Genomic DNA, 24,031 nt, shown 5'->3' on the forward strand with positions numbered 1-24,031 from the left:
AATGTAAACGTCCCAAGGGGGTTCGCAGGAGCGTTAGTGAACAAAATTTGACCGAGCCGCATAAGGATAAATTAGGGCAGGTGACCAAAAGCTTGGTCAAAGGGGTAGGTTTTAAGGAGCGTCTTAAAGGAGGAGAGAGAGGTTTACTTTTGTAAAAATAAACCCATTTCATGGTTGAATCCTATTAAATGGATGATCTGTGTGTGAAGTACTTGAATCAGTTTTGAACTGATGAAAATATCCAATTTTTACGTCTTCATACTGTAGCCATTTAATCATCTGGTAATTCATTCTCGACGGAAACAGCGAGATCACTTATTTTGCACAATTACTAGCATCCCCAACTGGGCTGCTGTTTTAAGATGGGATTTGGCAGTGAGTTTGATCATATTTCCTGTGCTGAACATTAACAGTTAGTTAATTTGGAAATGCTTGCCTGGATCTGGCCATTAATTCCATGGGAGTGAAGTCTGATTTCCATGCCGCGCTGAGCTTTCATCAACCTCCCACTAGCGGTGCAGCACTAGATCTCAGTCTTATCCCAGTCTATTTACACTTGTACAAAATCTAGCCTTGATCCCACATTCACCTCCCTCTCTCGTGGTGATCTCCCACCTGTGTTTATAAATAGCCTTCAAGGCTGTCCTCTTGATCCTTACTGGCCAGAGACTCACTCCCACCTTCACTTCATCAGAACTTTTCTAACCAATGACAACAAAAACCACGTTGACTCTTGTTTTTCTCTCTCCACGGATGCTGCCTGACCTGCTGAGTGCTTTCTGTTGTTCTTCCTATAAAATACACTGCTTCTACAAGATGATATTAAAGAAAGACTTGCAGTTTTTTTTCAAGTACCTTATTGTGCGTTGCCTCAAAGCCTATCACGTACACAGCAAGACACCACAACTGCAGTGAGGTGCAAGACCACTCAATTGGGTTCAGGGGTGGCATTAGTTGAGAGAGGACTATTCCTCCTGTTCCTCTTTGAATGGCGCCTTGTAGCCTTTAACAGCTACCTGAAATGGGGCCGCAGTTTGACGTCTTATCCAAAGGACCTCCGAAGGTGGAGCACTCAGTCAGTATTGCACTAGAATGCTCGGCCTGGAGTGGGGCTTGAACCCATAACCTTCCGACTTGAAGAAGTGAGAGTGTTAACCAACTGAGCTGAGTTGACACAGGCCGTGTCCAAAAGATGAGAGCGGACAGACAAAAAAAAACTGAGGGAAGAAATGGTAGACGGAATTAGAGGATAGGGCTAAAGAGCAGGTGAAGACATATTTTGAGAAGGCTTTTTAAGAACATAAGAACGTAAGAAATAGGAGCAGGAGTAGGCCCTTCGAGCCTGCTCCGCCATTCAATGAGATCATGGCTGATCTTCTGCCTCAACTCCATTCACCGGCCCTATTGTAGGAATTCACCAATGTCGGAGGTCACCGATGTAGGACTTCGGGGTCACCAATGTAGGTATTGATGTATTCCTAACTAATAACTGAGGTCGACTCAGGAGAAGAATCAAATAGGCCTTTAATGTAAGATTCGACGAATTGCAGAGAACAACAGAGATCGATGCAGGAGAGCCGTGGAGCAGGTCTTCACCCGACGGGGACGCCACGAGGACTGACTGGGCAGTCCCGAGGTTTGCGTCGTGACGTCATCGCGTTTGCCCGCGTTTCCCGCGCTTGGGTAGTCACGTGATTTGCGACGTGACGTCATCGCGTTTGCCTGCGTTTGGGCGGTCACGTGGTTTGCGACACGACGTCATCGCGTTTGCCCGCGCTTGGGGCAGTCACGTGATGTGCAACGTGACGTCATCGCGTTCGCCCGCGCTTGGGGCGGTCACGTGATGTGCGACGTAACGTCATCGCGTTAGGTCGCGTTCTTAAAGGGGCAACGCCCCGTACATGCAAACTCTATACAAACATAGTTAAAGGGAATTATGTACAGTTCGTAAGAGACACTCGGTGGTACCGCTACATAATCACAATTTCCCTTGATGCCCTTACTAGTCAGAAATCTATCGACTTCTGTTTTGAATATACCCAATGACTGAGCCTCCACCGCCCTCTGGGGTAGAGAATTCCAAAGATTCACCACCCTCTGTGTGAAGAAATTTCTTCTCATCTCAGTCCTGAATGGCCTACCCTTTATCCTGTAGCCAAGGGAAACATTCTCCCAGCATCCACCTTATCAAGCCCTTTAATAATTTTGTATGCTTCAATGAGATCCCCTCTCATTCGTCTGAATTCAAGAGAATACAGGCCTAGTTTAGCAGGATGGTGGAGCCCAGCACGTGAGTGCAAAAGACAAGGCTGAAGCATTTGCAACTATCTTCAGCCAGAAGTGCCGAGTGGATGATCCATCTCGGCCTCCTCCTGAGGTCCCCAGCATCACAGATGCCAGTCTTCAGCCCATTCAATTCACTCCACGTGATGTCAAGAAACGGCTGAAGACACTGGATACTGCAAAGGCTATAGGCCCTGACAACATTCCGGCAATAGTACTGAAGACTTGTGCTCCAGAACTAGCTGCGCCCCTAGCCAAGCTGTTCCAGTACAGTTACAACACTGGCATCTACCCGGCAATGTGGAAAATTGCCCAAGTATGTCCTGTCTACAAAAAGCAGGACAAATCCGACCCGGCCAATTACCGTCCCATCAGTCTACTCTCAATCATCAGCAAAGTGATGGAAGCTGTCGTCGACAGTGCTATCAAGCGGCACTTACTCAGCAATAACCTGCTAACTGACGCCCAGTTTGGGTTCCGCCAGGGCCACTCAGCTCCTGACCTCATTACAGCCTTGGTCCAAACATGGACAAAAGAGCTGAACTCAAGAGGTGAGGTGAGAGTTACTGCCCTTGACATCAAGGCAGCATTTGATCGAGTGTGGCATCAAGGAGCCCTAGCAAAACTGAAGTCAATGGGAATCAAGGGGAAAACTCTCCATTGGTTGGAATCATACCTAGCACAAAGGAAGTTGGCTGTGGTTGTTGGAGGTCATTCATCTCAATCACATGACATCACTGCAGGAGTTCCTCAGGGCAGTGTCCTAGGCCCAACCATCTTTAGCTGTTTCATCAATGACCTTCCCTCCATCATAAGGTCAGAAGTGGGGATGTTCGCTGATGATTGCACACTGTTCAGCACCATTCGAGACTCGTCAGATACTGACGCAGTCCGTGTCCATATGCAGCAAGACCTGGACAACATTCAGACTTGGGCTGACAAGTGGCAAGTAACATTCGCACCACACAAGTGCCAGGCAATGACCATCTCCAACAAGCGAGACTCTAACCATCTCCCCTTGATATTCAATGGCATTACCATCGCTGAATCCCCCACTATCAACATCCTGGGGGTTACCATTGATCAGAAACTGAACTGGACCAACCATATAAATACTGTGGCTACAAGAGCAGGCCAGAGGCTGGGAATTCTGCGGCGAGTGTCTCACCTCCTGACTCCCCAAAGCCTTTCCACCATCTACAGGGCACAAGTCAGGTGTGTGATGGAATACTCTCCACTTGCCTGGATGAGTGCAGCTCCAACAACACTCAAGAAGCTCGACACCATTCAGGATAAAGCAGCCCGCTTGATTGGCACTCCATCCACCACCTTCAACATTCACTCCCTCCACCACCGGCGCACTGTGGGTGCAGTGTGTACCATCTACAAGATGCACTACAGCAACTCGCCAAAGCTCCTTCAACAGCACCTTCCAAACCCGCGACCTCAACTACTTAGAAGGACAAGGGCAGCAGACGCATGGGAACATCACCACCTACAAGTTCCCCTCCAAGCCACACACCATCCTGACTTGGACCTGTATCGCCGTTCCTTCACTGTCGCTGGGCCAAAATCCTGGAACTCCCTTCCTAACAGCATTGTGGGTGTACCTACACCATATGGACTGCAGCGGTTCAAGAAGGCGGCTCACCACCATCTTCTCAAGGGCAATTAGGGATGGGCACTAAATGCAGGCCTAGCCAGCGACGCCCACATCCCATCAATGAATTTAAAAAAAAGTTTAGCAGGAAGGGAGGAGATAAGGTGGATGGATTTAGTAGGGAGGATGAGGCATGGAGACTAAAAGTGCAGCTTTCAGTGGTGAAATGAAGAGAACGGGGAACAAGGAACAGACTAGTTAGAGGAGCTAAGGGACATGGGGCTGAAGGCGAGGTCACTGAGGCAAGCTGGGTGAGGTTGAGGAGGCAATTGAAGGGACGGGCTGGGATTTTTAAATTGATAGAGAGACACACAGGGAGCCAGACAAGAACCGGCGTGATGGAATAGAATGAACATTAATAAATTTAGAAAAATGTTTAAATTGAGAAACTTAGATGAATGCCAGGCACCATTAAGGTTGAAAAAAAGTAAGACGAGCACCTCAGGAAGAATTGATTTAAGAGATGCCAGGCTGAGGGTTTAAAATCATGAAGATTGTAGGAATATGGAAAGACTGAAGGAGGTGAAGAGTGTCACAGTTTTGAGGACTTGGGAAAGAATGAGTTTGAATAGAAGAGCGAATTTATCGCAGTGGGGATGTAGGAAGAGCATGTCGGGAAGTGTATTTGGAGTGTGGCTGGAACAAGGGAAGAGAGAGGACCACTGAACACTGGGGCATTAATGAAAGAGAGAGAGAGAGAAGAAAGATTGAGAGAGAAATTGGGGGCTTGAAAGGGATTTCCTTTCAGACAGTAACCTGGTTACACCGTTAACCACAAGGTAGAAGCTTAGAATGGTTACAACATAGGAGGAGGCCATTCGGCCCGTCGAGCCCGTGCCGGCTCTCTGCAAGAGCACTTCAGCCAGTCCCACTCCCCCGCCCTTTCCCCGTAGCCCTGCAAATTTTTTTCCTTCAGGTAATTATCCAATTTCCTTTTGAAAGCCACGATTGAGTCTGCCTCCACCACCCTTTCAGGCAGTGCATTCCAGATCCTAACCACTCGCTGCGTAAAAAAGTTTTCCCTCACGTCGCCTTTGGTTCTTCTGCCAATCACCTTAAATCTGTGTCCTCTGGTTCTCGACCCTTCCGCCAATGGGAACAGTTTCTCTCTATCTACTCTGTCCAGACCCCTCATGATTTTGAACACATCAAATCTCCTCTCAACCTTCTCTGCTCTAAGGAGAACAACCCCGGCTTCTCCAGTCTATCTACGTAACTGACGTCCCTCATCCCTGCAATCATTCTCGTAAATCTTTTCTGCACCCTCTCTAAGACCTTCACATCCTTCCTAAAGTGCGGTGCCCAAAATTGTACACAGTACTTCACATGAGGCTGAACCAGTGTTTTATAAAGATTCGTCATAACTTCCTTGCTTTTGTTTTAGCATCAGATGTTTGTAGAACAGCTCGCATCACTTTGATGGTATTATGCAACATTTTATGACTAATTATCCCTTGGAATAAAATCTGTATATGAATATATATGAATGAACGGAGAGAGAAAGGGTTCATATCATGGACAGTAGCAAGAGATAAATATGCATTTTCTTTTTACAGTCAGATCAAGCTGACATTCGATTTATGGTATTTGTGCCAAGATAATGAATGGGAGGGGAAATGAACTGTTATGAATATTGTTGGACCTAGAAAGAGAAATATTTTAATTGGTGGTTTCATAGCCTAAGGATGTCCTGCTTGATGATGTCACCTTAGGAGTATAATACATGTGGTAACAAAAATGTGATTCGAGTGTTTCCCTGCACAAGTATTAGAGGTGAACATTGCTACTCAGGACTAACCAAGCTTTGTTTGCTCAGCATCACTTTGATTATGGCAGGCCAGAAAGTTCCGTTTGTGGACCCACTCATCCTCTGGCCCTGGTTGTTCATCCTCTATCTGACTGTCCATCCTCTGGAATAACCCCCGATTGTCCATCCTCTGGCCCTGGTTGTCCATCCTCTGGCCCTGATTGTCCCTCCTCTGGCCCTGATTGTCCAGCCTCTGGTCCTGATTGTCCATCCTCTGGCCCTGGTTGTCCATCCTCTGGCCCTGATTGTCCATCCTCTGGTCCTGATTGTCCATCCTCTGGCCCTGATTGTCCATCCTCTGGTCCTGATTGTCCATCCTCTGGCCCTGATTGTCCATCCTCTGGTCCTGATTGTCCATCCTTTGGCCCTGGTTGTCCATCCTCTGGCCCTGATTGTCCATCCTCTGGTCCTGGTTGTCCATCCTCTGGCCCTGGTTGTCCATCCTCTGGTCCTGATTGTCCATCCTCTGGCCCTGATTGTCCATCCTCTGGCCCTGATTGTCCATCCTCTGGCCCCGATTGTCCATCCTTTGGCCCTGGTTGTCCATCCTCTGGCCCTGGTTGTCCATCCTCTGGCCCTGGTTGTCCATCCTCTGGTCCTGATTGTCCATCCTCTGGCCCCGATTGTCCATCCTCTGGTCCTGGTTGCCCATCCTCTGGTCCTGGTTGTCCATCCTCTGGCCCTGGTTGTCCATCCTCTGGCCCTGATTGTCCATCCTCTGGTCCTGGTTGCCCATCCTTTGGCCCTGATTGTCCATCCTTTGGTCCTGGTTGCCCATCCTCTGTCCATCCTCTATCGGACTGTCCATCCTCTGGCCCCGGTTGTCCATCCTCTGGCCCCGGTTGTCCATCCTCTGGCCCTGGTTGCCCATCCTCTGGTTTTAAATGCAATTGCTCCCAAAGGCTGCTGTGTTCAAAGCCTCAAAGCACAGGTTTCCTGCGGCCCTAATTTCCACAGTGAAAATTAGTTGACTGCTCAACATCCCAACATGGTAAATTAAGCTGGCTTAAGAAAGACTATCAACTGGTGAAATGGGAAGCACTGCAAAAAATACATAAATAAACCTGAAGTTGGCTTTTTGAGCACCTGTGCATTCAAGACACATGTGACAAGTGTATCAGTTTTGTTTAATAACATCATAGTTCCGGTCACTAAAACGTAACCCATTCTTCTCCTCTCCGTTACATCCTGACATCAGTGATGTCCTCTTTGGATGGGCACATCTCTGCCTTGTCAAGCCCTGAAGAGGTACTCCTGAGTGTGAGAAAAAGGCTCTTTCCTCCCCTCCCCTCCCCTCCCCTCCAAGAAGATGGGCAAGTTTCATCTCCCTATAACCCAGGGGAGATTGGCAGTGCCGTCACTATGGGGAAACCATTGTACAAATACCAAGGCAAATAGGATGGGATCCCCAACTTGTGGTCTGGTTGAAAGTTGAATGCTGCAGTGTTCAATGCCTGGCCAGCTACAACAGTAACTAAGAATTGTTAAAATAATGCTAATGTCCCCATTTTGCTGTGCATTTTCTCAAGCACCTACCTCACACACTCCTTCCTCACAAGTGGACTTGTCCACTCCACTGCTGAGCTGCATTCCAGTCAACGGCAAAATGTGAAGGTGTAAAAGTAAGAGCTCGGCCGCAAAGACATTTCTATGAACACACTGCCTTGTATGAGAATAGGTTTGCTGTGAAATTAATGATGCTCCAACTAGCTTTGCCTCTTTTAATTGGACCACTGGGAACCCCAGTGTCAGTGGACAGAAATCAGAACCACAGGCGCCCCCCTTTAAGAGTTCACGGCGAATAAAAATAATCTAACCCGAGGTCCAATTGAACTGAAAGAAGCCGTAACGTAAACTAAATCAGTATTTTGTTAGTGTGGTCAATTAACGTCCCGCGGTGCCCAGCGGTTAAAGGCACCGCTGGGATTCGAAGCCAGGATGTCCTGTTTACAAGACAGATGTCTGGGAGTCTAAGCCACATTGTGCAACTAATTTTCACAAGCTGTGCCTAAAGTGCCTCAGCAATGCCAATCAAGCTTTAACAGCCACGTGGCGGTGGCTTGGATCCATTAACCTCTGGGTTATGGGCCCAGCACTTTCCCTCTGCACAACTCTGCTCAGCTCTCCAACTAGATTTTCTGACAAACTCACAGCCAATCTTCAAACTCTTCTCCCAACCAGTTTCCTTCTGCAGTGATTTGAGGTATGACTCCACACGTGCTCTCAGTTGGCAATTCTTCACCTATCAGTATAGACATTGATTGTTGGCTGGCTCTTTAGTCACAGGAGGCATCACAGGCATGCCCAGCCCTTGTCCGGTCTCTTTTGCTATCCCCTTTCCATCACCCACCAAGACAGACCTCCACCCAGGGCTCTCCCATCCTAATCTTGAAACACCAGCTCTCTCCCCACATGTCCTCTCCAAGCTAATCTTGTCTACGAGATTGACCAATCTGCTCCCTCAACCCCATTCCCACTAAACTGCCGCCCACCCAGTTTCCCTTTGTGGCCTCAATGCCATCTGACATTGTAAATGGTTTCCTCTCCTCAGGAACTGTCCCGTTCAAAACTCCCTCCTTAAAACAAAACCTGAACCCCTGCTGTGCTTGCAGACTAGCACCGCCATCTCCAATCTGCCTTTCAATAATAACTTACATTTTATACAGTGCCTTTGCATAGATTTACATAGAATCCAAAGCACAGAAACAGGCCATTCCACCCAGCTGGTCGATGCTGGTGTTTATACTACTCATGAACCTCTTCCCACTCTTAATTACCCGTTCCCACCCTGTATCCCACTATACCCATCTCCACGTGTATGCATCAAGCCTCCCTTTAAATGTGTCAGTGCACTCTGCTTCAGCCACTCCATGTGACAATGAGTTCCACAACTTTCTGTGTAAAGAAATTCCTCCTAAATTCTTTATTTGATCAATTAGTGGCTATCTTATATCTTTGCTCCGTTGTTCTGGAGAACAAGTGGAAACCATTTCTCCACATCCACCACATTAAACTCCTTTATAATTTTAACAACCTCTAGCGGGTCTCCTTTTCTCCCCCCCCCCCCCCCCCCAGAGAAAAGAGCCCCAGCCTGCCCGCTCTTTAATTGATCGTTGCATCCTCTCAATTCTGGCAAGCTTCTTGCAATTCGTTTTTGTGCTTTCTCCAGTGCTTCAATATCCTTTTTGTAGTATGGAGACCAGAACTGTGCACAGTACTCCAAGTGTGGTCGAAGCAAGGTTCTATACAAATTTAACTCTGCCTCCCTGCTTTTGTATTCTGTTCCTCTAGAAGTGAGCCCCAGTACTTAGTTTGCATTCTTTATGGCTTTAGCAACCTGCGTTGCTACTTTTAGTGATTTATGTATCTGTTTTCCCAGATCTCTTCGCTCCTCTACATTTATTTTCTTATATTCCAAGGAATAAGTGGTCTCCTTAGTCTTCCTACCAACATGTGCAACCTCACACTTTGCTGTATTGAATTTCACTGGCCATTTTCCCACTCTGCAAGCCTAATGTAGAAAAAAATGCCTAACGCTGCTATTACAGAGGCATAAGGAACAATTGGATGCCAAGCCAACAAAGGAGATATTAGAAGGGGTGACAGAGCTGGGTTTTAAGGAGACAGGTGGAGACATGGGGTTAGGGAGGGAGTTCCAGAGTTTGGGGCCTAGGCTGCTGAAGACATGGCTGCCAATGGTGATGCAAAGGGAGGAGGGGATAACATCTAATTTTGGATGAGCTAAACGCTAGGATGACCAAAGCAATTCTTTTGGCCCTTGCCACAAATCTGTACCATCTCCACCAGATTAATTCCCCCTCCCAGGCACCGTCTCGGGCTGCAGCAGACTGTATTCATCCTTAAGCAGAGCTTCTGACCCCATATCCTCTCTAACAAAGACTTCCTATTTCTACCTCTGTAATATTGGCCGCCTCCACCTGTACCTCAGCCCATCTGCCACTGAAACCCTCGTTCATTCCTTGGTCACCTCTAGACTGGACTATTCTAATGCTCTGTTGGCCCATCCTTCACCACCTGTAAATTTCAGCTCATCCAAAATGCTGCTGCCTGTGTCCCATCCTGCTCCACATGCCACTTCCCCATCACCTATCCTCACTGATCTACACTGGTTCCTGGTCCCCCAACATCTCAGATTTAAGATTTTCATCCTCATGTTCAAATCCCTCCATGGCACCACCACTCCCTGTCTCTGTCATCTCCTCCAGCCCAACAACCCCATCCCTGAACTCTGTTCTTCTGACTCTGGCCTCTTGTGCATCACACTCCTCCCTTCTCCCCACCATTAGCTGCCTGGGCTTCATACTCTGGAGTTCCCTCCCTAAACCACTCTGCCTCCCTATAAACCCACCCTCCACTTTGACCAAGCTCTGGTCACTCCTAATCTCTCCAGTTTTGTGTTTTATGCCTCTGAAGTGTTTTTCTATGTTAAGAGTGCAGTATTGATGCAAATTGTTGTCCTTATTTGACAGCCACATATAAATATTCCAGCAGAGATTGTGATCACAATTAGAAGAACAAAATTATTTTATTTCCCACCCCCCCCTCCCCTCCTCCATAGAGGCCCATACACTAATCAACTTGCATGCAGTTTACCCAGTCTATAGTGCACAGACACGAGGTGCATCCTTAATCTTAATTGAGCAGCATGATAAATCTCCAATCTGCAAAGAGTGTGGGACTCTATTCAATATTAAGCCCTTGTGGCTCTGCTTACTTACCTTTCTTCTCACAATCAGAACTAAATTACTACATAGTAGCTATTTTTAATTGTTCAACATGGGCGTGTGAGATTGGTCTCTCAGCATCGCTCATAGCAGCTTATGAGGTTCCTGTAAACAAGGCCAGAAGTTTGGTTGCACTTCCAGCAGGTGTCTGCTCATCCTTTCCTCATCAGGACAATAGGGTGGCATTGGGCAAAGCTTTGAAGGAGCTTGTTATTAATAAATAATGACAGCTTGTTCAAACTGAAGCAGCACAGCAGCAAAATCTTTCATAGAATTGTGTAACCTGGGTCTATGAAGTGATTTATGTCCTGCAATTCCAAAATTAACCTGTCCATATTGCCTAACTCAATGCCCTAGGGGCTGAATGGTCTAAACAACAGTCTGGGTAGTTTCCAATAGAGCATGAGTTTTTCATGTTGAATTACAAAGGGATGTAACAATATTGTGAAGATAAAGTTCCAAATTCCTCTTCACACTTTTAAGCCAAAATATTTCACAGGTAGCCATACTTTCCTCTTTACTTAAAAAAAAACTAAACACAATTCAGAATAGTATAGCAACCTCAAAAATACATTTGTTTGAGTCGGTGTTGATTCATTTGTTAATTTGACTGAACAAATACCACCTTTCTGAAATCACATACAACTGATCCAACTAACTGTAGGAGAGTTCCACTGTGCACAGATATCAGAGTCCTGTCTACCACTTTAGGTCCAGGTTAGAGACTTTAATGCAATGATATAAAGATTGCAAAGCACACTAACGAGTGCCAGCCTGCTCCAGAACACAGTAGCCTGGCCCAGCCATTGTTTGGCAGCAGAGGTGGGTTTAGTCAGGCTGGGCAAGCCATTAGGAGCAATAACGAGCCTGAATGGCACCGGTGAAGGTAGCGAGCTTAAAGGGAAGGGCGGGGGGAAACTGTCCACAAACCAGCAACTGAATGCAAACCTGTGGGGGGGGGAATGGTGACCTGCGTTCCCCTCTGTAATAGAGCCAGTACCAGTCGTGGCACTTCCGCTATTAAAGGGAAATACCTGCCCATCACGTTGATGGACGTTGCGGCTGACCAATGGGAACGCGCCGGCCCGCTTAAATTTAGCAAAGCCACCAATCAGCGCGGAGGAAGGGGGGGCGGGGCAAGGCCCTGCCGTTTGTTTTCTGGTTGCGCGCGGGGTCCGGTCGGAGGCGCGAGCTGCGTGATTGACAGCGCCTTTGCACCAATCAGGGCCAACCCCCGTCCTCCTTACCCCGCCTTTGGCTTCGGCGGGCAGCCAATGGGCGCGGGGGCAAGGGGGTGGGATCTCCGGCTCGGAATAGCAGCGGCGGGCGGGGGGGGAGGCGGGGCTCGGTTGTCAGGTTACAAGCGGCAGCGCAGGGGGCGGGGCGAGTGACTGACGGCGGCCGCCGGCCAATGAGCGGCCGCGGCGGGGCGGCGGCAACCAATGAGGAAGGAGGAGGAGGAGTTGTCCGTCCCGCGGGGGGGCGGGACATCCTACGCGGCGTTGATTGACAGGCGGCCAAGCGGACGAACAGACGGCCTGCCGTTCGGCGCTGTTTGGTTTTTTTTTTCCTTTCCCCCCCCCCTCACACACACCGCCCGCCGGAGGGCTTCGCGGGATTTCTCCGCCGCCCGGACGCGGAGAGACAGACGGAGAGAGACTCTGCATTCCCCCCCCCACCAACCCGGGGCCTGGGGCCTCCAACTCTGGGAGCGGTGAGTGCGGCTGAGGTGTTTGTGTGGTGCCGGGGTGAAGGGGGGCTCGGTGTGTGTGAGGGGAGGAGGAGGAGGAACGCGCGGCCTGCACAACAATCGGAGCCTTGGGCTCGCGTTCGGGAGGGGGAAAAGGAAGCGATCGGTGCCGAGCAGACCCGATCGGAGCGGCCTGAGGAAGGAGAGGAGCCGAGCCGGCGATCGGGCTCTTCCCGAGTGGGAGGGCGGGCCCTCTCCTCTCCTCCCTGCCCGGGGCTGGGGATTGTGAGGCAGATCCAGAGGGGAGGTGGAGCAGTCGTGTCGGGGTGGGTGGGTGGGGGGGGTCTGAAGCCAGCGATCGCGGGCTTGGAGGGCAGCCGAGCGGAGAAAAGGGGGCCGACAGGCGATTGGCGCTCAGGGCAGCCGAGGAGGAGACATTGGAGGGGGGAGGGGTTTGTGGATCCACGGGGAAAGTTGCTGCTGAGGGGTGTGTGTGTAGGGAGGGATCTGAAAGCAGGGGCGGAGATTAGGGAAATTTAGGGGCAGGGCTTGGGTGGGAGAGGATCTGAGTGATTGGGGACATGCACACCAGGGATTGGGGATAATGGAGACCAGGCAGGGCTGGGGCAATCCCATTGACAACCAAGCTGGAAATCTGATGTGCAAGTCAAGAGGCAGAAGCTGGTACTATGCTATATTATAAAATTCTAACAGGACTAGACAGACTAGATGCAGGAAGGATGTTCCCGGTGGCCGGGGGAGTCCAGAACCAGGGGTCACAGTCTAAAGATAAGGGGTAAGCCATTTAGGACAGAGATGAGGAGGAATTTCGTGGATAAATGCGAGGTTATCCACTTTGGTGTCAAAAACAGGAAGGTAGATTATTATCTGAATGGCAATAGATTGGGAGAAGGGGAAGTGCAACGAGACCTGGGTGTCCTTGTGCACCAGTTGCTGAAGGTAAGCATGAAGGTGCAGCAGGCGGTTAAGAAGGCAAATGGTATGTTGGCCTTTGTAGCGAGAGGGTTTGAGTACAGGAACAAGGATGTCTTGCTGCACTTGTACAAGGCCTTGGTGAGACCACATCTGGAGTATTGTGTGCAGTTTTGGTCGCCTTATCTTGTTCTTGCCATGTAAGGAGTTCAGCGAAGATTCACCAGGTTGATACCTGGGATGACAGGAATGACGTATGAGGAGAGATTGGGTCAATTGGGCTTATACTCGCTGGCGTTTAGAAGAATGAGAGGGGATCTCATCGAAACTTATAAAATTCTGACAGGACTGGACAGACTGGATGCAGGAAGGATGTTCCCGATGGTGGGGGAGTCCAGAACCAGGGGTCACAGTCTAAGGATAAGGGGTAAGCCATTTAGGACAGAGATGAGGAGGAATTTCTTCACCCAGAGAGTGGTGAACCTGTGGAATTCTCTACCACAAAAGGCAGTGGAGGCCAATTCATTCAATATATTCAAGAAGGAGTTAGATATATTTCTTAAGGCTAAAGGGATCAGGGGATATGGGGAGAAAGCAGGGACAGGATACTAAATATGGATGATCAGCCATGATCTCATTGAATGGTGGAGCAGGCGCGAGGGGCCGAATGGCCTACTCCTGTTCCTATCTTCTATGTTTCTATATATTTGGCAGTCCTTACGGTGTGTTCAGCTATTGAAATAAACAGCAAATGCAGGTCGGGCAGCATCTGTGCCGAGTGAAACAGGGTTAACGTTTCAGCTCAATGACCTCTCGTTAGAACTGGAAAAGGAAAACAAAAAGCACTGAAGATGAACAAGGCAAAAGCGACAAACTGAAGTCTGATCAGAGGTCACAGACCTGAAATGTTAGCTCTCTCCACAGATACTGCCTGACCTGTTGAGTATTTCCAGCATTTTCTGTTTCTATTTCAGATTTCCAGCCTCTGCAGTATTTTGCTTTTGTGTAGTGTGTTCAGGTGACTCGTCCAAACCCTCCCCGCCCCCCCACATCAAAATATCTGAGTGCTGCAAAATCAGAACTAAAAATAGAAAATAGTGGCAGGGCGCAAGAGATCCGTCTACCTGAAAACAGAGAGGTTAGCATTTCAGGTAGAGTGGCTCTGAGTTACGCTAAATGTTCACCTCCTGCAGTGCCACCTTGTCCTTTTAGATGCTTGCAGATCAACTGGGTATTTCCAGCATTGTCTTGTTTTTCTTCCATTATTAGATTGTACGTAAATATGTAAATTAAAAGTACCAGGTAATCCTTCGGATGCGACATTCAAACCGAGGCCCCTTTGTCCTCTCAGATGGACGTAAAAGTTCCCACAGCACTTATTCAAAGAAGAGGGTAAATGTTCACCCCCGTGTCCTGGCCAACATTTATCCCTCAACCAACCCCACTAAAATAGATTATATGGTCATTTATCTTATGTCTGTTTATGGGAGTTTGCTATGCATAACTTAGCTGCCCAGTTTTCTTCCATTGTAACAGTGACTACACTTCATTGGCTGCGAATCACTTTTAAGCGCTGTATAAATGCAGCTTCTTCCTTAATTGCATTTGTTCAGCATATTTTTCAAAAATTCTATAATATAGAATTTACGAGTAAGAACTCGGTAATCTAGCTATGTTTTTAGACAAACAGAAGAAGTATTAAGGTAAGAATCAGTGATGGTTAAGTTATGTGAAGGTGCGCGAGCTTGTGGGGTGCTTCTGGGACTGCTGCACATAAGGATATGTGGGGAGTCCTGTTGCTGCAGCGCGGAAGGGAACTGTGGTGAGGGATGGGTGGTCCGGGACTGATGTCCAAGAGGGAATGAATAAGGGGTTGGGTTTGGGAATAAAGGCTTCTTGTGAAACATTTGGGAAGTTTAGGGTGCTGAACATTGTTTTAAAAGAAGAAGCTGTATTAGGGGGAGCTGGAGGGGAGAGGATAATGAAGTAGTGGGAAAATTTTCAATGCATTCCATTCATTCAGCCTCCTAGAGTAAAGTATGTTCTTGTTACAAAGCTATTCAGCTGATGTGGCTGTGCCTCTGCCCCTCAAACAACTTGCACCTCTATTGGATCCTGGAAAATTCAGTACTGATCAAGTTCACACAAAGACCAGTTGGAATCCAGAATCAGACTGGTGATTTACTCTGTTATTGTACAGAACAAACATAAACTGCGGCTGTGCGGTGATTTTGTGATCCATAGTGGTGGTTGTAAGAAGTAACTTTAAATTCTAACTTATATAGCGAAGTATGATTTTTAAGATTACTCCCAGCTGATGCACAGCATGGTCCCTGACTGTGCCGTACGGATTCACAGTGTAATGTGAGTTGCTGATGTGGGTTCAGCTCAGGTCAATTAAGTTGCATGTCCCTGACGTCATTTGCTAGGGTTCTCTGAATCACAGAGCCATGTCGGAGTAATTCGATGTCGTATCCCTGGTAGCGTGCTGAATATGAGGAGCTTGATGTGCCAGTTGGGAGGTACAAACTCACAAGAAGTGTAGTTGTATTGGTAAGTGATGGGTTTAATTTGTAGACTGCACAGAAAGGAGTGGAGGAGTTGACAGACAGCACGAAAGGAGGCTGGGGGATAAATGCATAGGGCTGTCGAGGAAAGGATGGGGACTGGGGTGGCGTCGTATAAAGCCTGAGAGAAAGGGGACGGGGTACATTGATAAAGGTTTGGTGAGAGGATGGAAAGCTAGAGGTAGAGTAAGGAGTGCAAATTGTGCTTTATTTGAAGATTAACACGATATTTGTTCAAAATGCTTACTCCAGAATCTATTTTGGAATCTAATATGGGCTTTTTTTGTGCACGAAAGTCTAAATGCTGCACACTTGCTGACAATTTTCGTGTTTATTTTCATAGTAAAGAGTTTGTCACAAGGGAAATCTGATGAAAAGTTCAATAAACTGAGGATTTTGAGATGGCAAGATGATGCCAACGGAGGAAGCATAACCTGAAACAAACTTTTGCAACAATATTCCTGTTCAATTCGACGCAGTGACTGAGGTCAGGACAGGTGTTTAGAGCTGTGTGTAGTGTGAATGCCTCAGTATAATGTGTACAGTGGATTGATTGTGAATGGAGAAGGTAGTGGCTCTGTCTGGTGTGCACACGGTGCATTACAAATAACTTGAAACTTCCTGGGTTATTGGGATAAGTGGTGAGAAAAAATCAGTTCCTATTTTACGGGCCCAAAGTGCAAGTTAAATGATCGTTTGATGCACAGAAGAATTTTACAACAAACCACGTTGTTGCCTTCTGTCACAGTTCAGCCTCTCTACAGTGTTTCACGTGGTATGATGTTAAAGAGGGAGTTGAAAAGTAAATTCCTGAAGTATGTGTCTGAGAGACTTGTCGTGCTCCCAAAGACCTGCATATGGATTTGTGTGAGAACTCCCGGTTGTGTCTTGTCAGCTTCTTTCTTGAGTCTAAGGTGAGCAGAATTTAATTTTGTCATCTATTCCCAGATCCCTATCCAAAGGGACAGGTGTGTTTCTTTCCACCTTATTTTAATGCGGGAGTCTCACTATATATTGATCCACCTTCTAACAGTTAAATAGTTGAAAACACGATAGCGACCATAAACAGAGTCTCTCCCCCTTTTTTCTTTTTAATTGGATGAATTTTTCTGCTTTGTAAGCTGAGAGAGTAGAACAATTTTCTGCTTTTGCATGCAGTCATTATTTAGTGCTCCTAAACCAGGTATATCTTGGTTACGCAGACTAAAGCTCACTGTGTGTTGCCCTAACAATATGTCTTTTAGAAGGACACCCTCTTCTGTAACACTTGGGCATTCCCATTCCCCAAGCCAGATATGCCCGGGTCTCTTGATTAAGATTACCAGTTTAGTGCTGGTTTATGGCCATTTTTGTGACTTTCACATGTACTCACCAGGAAGCCTGAATTTTTAACATCCTTATAGTCTGCAGAGAGAGGTTATTTTTATTCCATTCAATCTAAGCTGAATTCAACCAAATGAAGGATAGTAGTCTAACATTTCTATACTACCCTCATCACTCTTGTGATCGTGAATTGTTTTGATTTAAATACCTCGTCAAGGGAGCTTGCTTGGAGATGTTACTAAGTATGAAGGAACACAAAGTAACAATCATTCAAGTTTCCTGAGCTAATGACTGCATCTGCTGAAACGAGTTCAGTTCTCATACAGAAAATCTCCCTAGCTGTTCTTTGCAGGGTGGAAAATGCATTGTCGTGAGGTCAGTAACGTGGAAACTTGTGATTGAAAATGACACAAATTCCTCTGCGTGCAAACCCATTTACGGTCTCTGTTGTGATAGGTGACGAAACAAGCCATGCAACTGGCAAGTGGGTGGAACCTATTATACAGATTAAAGTGTAGTTGCAGTAAGAGCACCGACAATTGTTTAGCTCGACGCGTGGGACTACCAGAGCCAAGTTACTGCTGCCTGCTTTCCTGCTGCAGCTTTGTCCGGGTAAATCACTGTTTAAACTTAGATGTAAACTTTGCACGCAGTCTGCCAATGAGGTCTTGAGGGAAACGGGCAAGGCATCGTGGGAGTTGTAGTTTGCGATGTGAACGGTAGTGATAAATGATGTGGCAGTTATGCAGCTATTTAAGTGGTAGACTGGTGTGGTCACTGTTTTAGCCACATGCACTAATTTTAGTACAAAATGCCTTTGCATGTACTCTGACAGAACAGATGAACGTACTTCACGTGTGTGTGTTTATTTACCAAGTCACCAAGGAAGTAAACAATTAAAAGCACTCGGACACTCTGCTTTTCGTCTTACCACCGAATGCATAAAAAGCTTAATAAAATGTATATGTATTGATGCGCCATCAATTACTCAAAAGACTGAAGTTGAGCGAGTAACAATCAGGCTTTTATTAACTAAAGAATGAAGGTCTTGTCTCGAGTGGTCGACCCGTCCAGAATACTAAGGGACTGGGAGGTAGTCACTTATATACCTGGAATAGTGGGAGGAGTCAGCCGAGGCATGTCCAGACCTGTACCTAGTGGAATACACATACAGACACAGACAGGTATGACAGTGGTTTACCACATTCACCCCTTGTTTAAAAATGAGTCCGGCGGGGTGAAGTGTATTTAAAAGTTCGTGTATTGGAGTCTCTCCGGAGGTCTTGTCTGCCGCTGTGATCGACGTGGCGACGGCAGGGGTGGTGGAGCTTCCGGCGTCGCGTCCCGTGTAGGCTGGGGCCCTGGAGTGTAGTCCTCATGGGTGACGGTCCAAGGCGAGCCGGCTGCTGGGGTTGGATATCGGGTCGTGGGGGGGGGTGGTAATGGGTAGTGGGTTACAGCGGTCCCCGAGGGTGCGAGGTCTCGTATGGAGACTGTGTCCTCCCGCCCGTCCGGGTACGCAATGTAAGCGTACTGGGGGTTGGCGTGGAGGAGGTCGACCCTCTCGACCAGGGGGTCCGTTTTATTGGCCCTCACGTGTCTTCTCAGTAGTACCGGCCCTGGGGACGTCAGCCATGGCGGTAACGATGTCCCCGATGTGGACTTCCTTGGGAAGACAAACATTTTCTCGTGAGGGGTGGCATTGGTGGCAGTGCAGAGAAGTGACCGAATCGAGTGGAGCGCATCGGGGAGCACCTCCTGCCAGCGGGAGGTCGGAAGGCCCCTAGACTTTAAGGCTAGTAGGGCAGCCTTCCAAACAGTTGCATTCTCTCTTTCCACCTGTCCGTTCCCCCGGGGGTTGTAACTGGTGGTCCTGCTTGTGGCTATACCCCTAGCGAGCAGGTACTGGCGGAGTTCGTCGCTCATAAACGATGAGCCCCGGTCGCTATGGATATAGCTGGGGAAACCGAACAGGGTGAAGAGGCTGTTCAGACATTTAATGACCGTGGCACTGGTCATGTCCGGGCAGGGGATAGCGAACGGGAACCGGGAGTACTCGTCAATGATGTTGAGGAAGTACACATTGCGGTCGGAGGAGGGGAGAGGCCCTTTAAAATCGACGCTCAGGCGTTCGAAAGGGCGAGTGGCTTTTATCAGGTGGGCTCTGTCTGGTCTATAAAAGTGCGGTTTGCACTCAGCGCAGACTTGGCAGTTCTTGGTCATGGTCCTGACCTCCTCAATGGAGTAAGGCAGGTTGCGGGCCTTGATGAAGTGGAAGAACCTGGTGACCCCCGGGTGGCAGAGGTCATTGTGGAGGGCCCTCAGCCTATCGATCTGCGCGCTGGCGCAGGTGCCACGCGATAGGGCATCTGGGGGTTCATTGAGCTTCCCAGGCCGGTACAAGATCTCGTAATTGTAGGTGGAAAGTTCGATTCTCCACCTCAAGATCTTGTCATTTTTGATTTTGCCCCTCTGCTTGTTGTTGAACATAAAAGCAACTGAACGCTGGTCAGTGAGCAGGGTAAATCGTTTTCCGGCCAGGTAGTGCCTCCAATGACGCACAGCCTCCACGATAGCCTGGGCCTCCTTCTCGACCGCGGAGTGTCTGGTCTCCGGGCCCTGGAGGGTTCGTGAGAAGAATGCCACAGGTCTCCCCGCCTGATTAAGGGTGGCGGCCAGAGCGAAGTCGGACGCATCGCTTTCCACCTGGAAGGGGATGGATTCGTCCACTGCGTGCATGGTGGCTTTGGCAATGTCTTCCTTGATACGGTGGAAGGCTAAGCGGGCCTCTGCCGTCACGGGAAAAGAGGTGGACTTGATCAGCGGACGGGCTTTGTCTGCATAGTAGGGGACCCACTGAGCGTAGTAGGAAAAAAACCCTAGGCACCTCTTCAGAGCTTTTAGGCAGTGGGGCAGTGGGAGTTCCATAAGGGGACGCATCCGGTCCGGGTCGGGACCGATGACCCCGTGTTCTACAACACAGCCAAGGATGGCGAGGCGGTCTGTGCGGAATATGCACTTCTCCTTGTTATATGTCAGGTTCAGGAGTTGGGCGGTGCGGAGGAATTTCTCGAGGTTTGCGTCATGGTCCTGCAAGTCATGGCCGCAGATGGTCACATTATCTAGGTAAGGGAAAGTGGCCTGCAGCTCGTTTTGATCGACCATCCGGTCCATCTCCCTTTGGAAGACGGAGACCCCGTTGGTAACGCCGAAGGGAACCCTAAGGAAGTGATAGAGGCGGCCGTTTGCCTCAAAAGCAGTATACTGGCGGTCTTCAGGGCTGATGGGGAGCTGGTGGTACGCTGATTTCAGGTCAATGGTCGAAAAGACGCGGTACTGCGCGATCTGGTTGACCATGTCAGCTATGCGGGGGAGTGGGTAGGCGTCCAGCAGGGTGTAGCGGTTTATTGTTTGGCTGTAGTCGATGACCAGGCGTTGTTTCTCGCCGGTCTTAACGACCACAACCTGGGCTCGCCAGGGGCTGGAGCTGCCCTCAATAATCCCCTCCTTCAGGAGCCGTTCCACTTCGGTTTTGATGAAAACCCTGTCCCCGGCACTGTATCGCCTGCTCTTTGTGGCGATGGGCTTACAGTCGGGGGTGAGGTTAGCAAACAGTGGGGGGGGTGGGACTCTGAGTGTGGAGAGGTTGCATCTAGTGCGCGGCGGGCAATTTGGAGGCTGCTGGCTGCGGACTGTGAGTGGGGGGAGGGGGCCACCGTACGCCATCGTAACGCTTTTGAGGTGGCACTGGAAATCCAACCCCAGTAGAACGGCAGCGCAGAGGTCGGGCAGGACCAGGAGTTTAAAATTATTGAACACAGTCCCGTCTACTACTAGTGTCACCACGCAGTAGCCGCCAATGTCCGCTGACTGGGACTCGGAGGCCATAGAAATCCGCTGGTGCGCAGGCAGGACTGGGAGAGAGCAACGCCGCACCGTGTCGGGGTGGATGAAGCTCTCTGTGCTCCCGGAGTCAAAAAGGCAGTTTATTGCATGGCCGTTTACCTTAACGTCCATTTTGGACCGAGCTAGCTGGTGCGGTCTCGTTTGGTCCAGCGTCACAGAGGCCAGCGTAGGGGTCGGTGTGTCGCTGCGAGTATCAGATGGGGGGGGGTTGGCGGTCTGCTGCGTCCCGGCTGGTGTCCAAGATGGCGGCGCCCATGATTCCCATGTGGCTGGAGTCGTCCAAGATGGCTGCTGCTGCGGTGGTTCGCACATGGCTGGGGAGGCCCAAGATGGCGGCTCGCACGGCCCACACGCGGCGCTGCTGGCGTTCGGGGTGGCTTTGGCCTTGCAGACGCTGGCGTAGTGTCCCTTTTTCCCGCAGCCCGAGCAGGTTGCATTCTTCGCCGGGCAGCGCGCTCTGGGGTGTTTGGCCTGGCCACAGAAGTAGCATTTCTGGCCTTGGGATACTGCTGTCTGGCTTTGGGACACTGCTGCGGTAGTTGGGCCGTTGGGCTGTGGCTGGGGTGGCACGGTGCTATGGGGCTGTCCTACCGTGTCCCAGGTTGTCGTTCCCCGCGGCGTCCACGGTGCAGAGGAGTAGGCATCCATGCCCCGGAAGGCTGCGTCCAGCGTTAGTGCGATGTCAGAGGCTTTGTCGAGGGTGAGGTCACTCTGCTCCAGCAGTCGCTGTCTGGTGTAGTTGGACCTGTGGCCCGCTACGAAGGCATCCCGGATCAGTTCCTCCGTGTACTTAGTGGGCGTTACCGCCTTACACCCACAGGCCCGGCCAAGCACGGACAGTGCTTGGAGGTATTCCTCAGTCGATTCCCCAGGTTGTTGCTTGCGACTCCCCAGAAGGTGCCTAGCGTATACTTCGTTCACAGGGCGCGTGTACTGGGTCTTGAGGAGCTGGAGGGCGGCTGTGTACGAGGTCGCATCCCGGATGACTGAGTACACTCGGTGGTTCACCTTGGAGAACAGGACAGACAGTTTGTCCGCATCCGTTTCGACCGCAGTGGAGGCAGTCAGGAATGTCTCGAAGCACGTGAGCCAGTGAGCAAACTTGGTGGAAGCGTCCGCTTCCCGACTGTCCAGGTCCAGGCATGCTGGTGTGAGGATCTTCTCCATTATAAAAAATTTAGTTAATAAAATTGATGCGCCATCAATTACTCAAAAGACTGAAGTTGAGCGAGTAACAATCAGGCTTTTATTAACTAAAGAATGAAGGTCTTGTCTCGAGTGGTCGACCCGTCCAGAATACTAAGGGACTGGGAGGTAGTCACTTATATACCTGGAATAGTGGGAGGAGTCAGCCGAGGCATGTCCAGACCTGTACCTAGTGGAATACACATACAGACACAGACAGGTATGACAGTGGTTTACCACATGTATACACTGTGCAAATCTGAAAATGGATCACAAAGGTGATTGTTACTCTTTTTTATTTAGGATTCAGAAATGCAATTAGCCACATCTGTATTCCTAATTAGCCACATGTGGCTAATGTATTGGACAGTGCTGCTCTAAAACGCACATTTCTCCATACTTATCAACTATTGGAATTATTTTTGACGCTGAGCCAACAATTTTCAGTGCACTTCTGTGATTTTTTTTGCGCGTATTTTTGAGGTGCTTTTCCCCTACATACTGAGCAGCGTGTGGTTTGGCGGTGACTTGTGAAGTTTATTGACATCTCGTCATGTCAGTGTTTTCAGAGTTGATCCATCTTAAGGCCGCTTTCTCTCCTTCCATTGCTCATAATTGACCACAAATCCACAATTCTATCAACTGTGCATTTATCAGCTAATTAGATTTGCTACTAAGCTCGTCCATAGCAATGGCCTGGGTACTTTGGCTAATTTGAAGTTCAGCTACTTTGACCGCTAGTACAGCGCTAATTATACTTTTGCATTTTCCCTTCTATGAATCCAAATAAATAAAAATAAAATTAACTACTCTGCCTGTAGATGTGCTCAGTACCCACATATCTCTGCCCCTCCCCCAGAACTTTGCTGCAAAACGTGTCTGGAAGATTCACGTCGCACGTTGCAGAGAGGCGTTTTACACCCGGCAGAGGATTTTTTATCCCTCAGCAGTGCACACCCAGGACCCTTATTCATTCCCAGATTAATTGGTAGCGTTGCATCTTTCCTACATTGTAGAATGCCAGTCTCTCCTGGTTTGTGTTTCTGAGGGCTGTATTCACCCAGTGTTAAGCTGTGTTGCGCTGCTGTTGGCTTGCAGTTCAGCTTTGATTAGTGAACTAGTGCTTGTAAATTACTTGAAGGTACTAATGCCAACATTTTTAGTGTTAAAGGGCTCTCTTGGGTACTAGAACTGCACAAAGCTTTTCAGCGACACAAGCCTCCGATAACAGAAACTCCCCAAACTATTCCACAGATCATTCCAAACTTCAGTAATAATCTCCATATAAGCCTAAATTGAAATGTCACTTTTCCTGTTAGAATGCTGTTATTTTGCTATGTTGGTCGGGCTGAATGACCGACATCAAGCGTAGTACCTGACACAATTGCGTCCTTTAATAATTAGTAAAGTGTTTGTTACATTGTATTATGACAGTATAAGAACGTTGCTGGCAGAAATGTCATCATTGAGAACTAAACAGATAAGTACAGTAGGTTTAGGAAGCTACCCCATCCTCCCTAGACACAAGTCAGAGATCAGGTTTGAAGGTACAGTAGTATGTTTATGCAAAAATAAATGCCTCGGGCATGTCGTACCAGTTAGCAAATGGTGTTTAATTTTTGTTTGTGTTTCATGATTTTGGGACTACGCGAGTAAAAATCCAATTGTTATTTGAAAGCACAGGAAGCTGTTAAATTGGATAATTAGAGGCCGAGAGGTACAGAGCTTGGAGGGGAGGAAAGGAGATTTATTAGCAACTCGAAGTGGTGTGTGATTCAGTTACCCAGACAAGAGTTTCGAGTTATAGTGCACATTTGGAGAAACTGCTTTGTTAAGTCCAGTATTCTGTTCATGCTGAAACCCTTGCTTGTAATCTGGTTTCAACTCTCAAATGTATGAGAGTGAAACACTTCTGTTTCTATTCTCATTAGA

General features: G+C 48.5%; 1 protein-coding gene across 7 annotated transcripts in view; it reads left to right on the top strand.

Annotated features, from left to right (window-relative positions):
- Window positions 1–24,031, top strand: part of sin3aa (SIN3 transcription regulator family member Aa) — a 170,023-nt gene that overhangs the window by 42,581 nt on the left and 103,411 nt on the right. For 3 of the 7 annotated variants that reach the window (XM_085972154.1, XM_085972160.1, XM_085972158.1), the window contains exon 1: window positions 12,023–12,209. The exons of 3 other annotated variants lie outside the window; for them this stretch is intronic. The gene's annotated coding sequence lies outside the window, so the exon portion shown is untranslated. Of the gene's footprint in view, window positions 1–12,020; window positions 12,210–24,031 lie in introns of those variants that run through there. One more of the 7 variants, XM_085972161.1, reaches the window with a different exon arrangement.

The sequence above is a fragment of the Somniosus microcephalus genome, chromosome 32, assembly GCF_052327205.1.
Source record: "Somniosus microcephalus isolate GS21.2 chromosome 32, FLI_Smic_1.0, whole genome shotgun sequence".
In the NCBI taxonomy this organism is placed as follows: domain Eukaryota; kingdom Metazoa; phylum Chordata; class Chondrichthyes; order Squaliformes; family Somniosidae; genus Somniosus; species Somniosus microcephalus.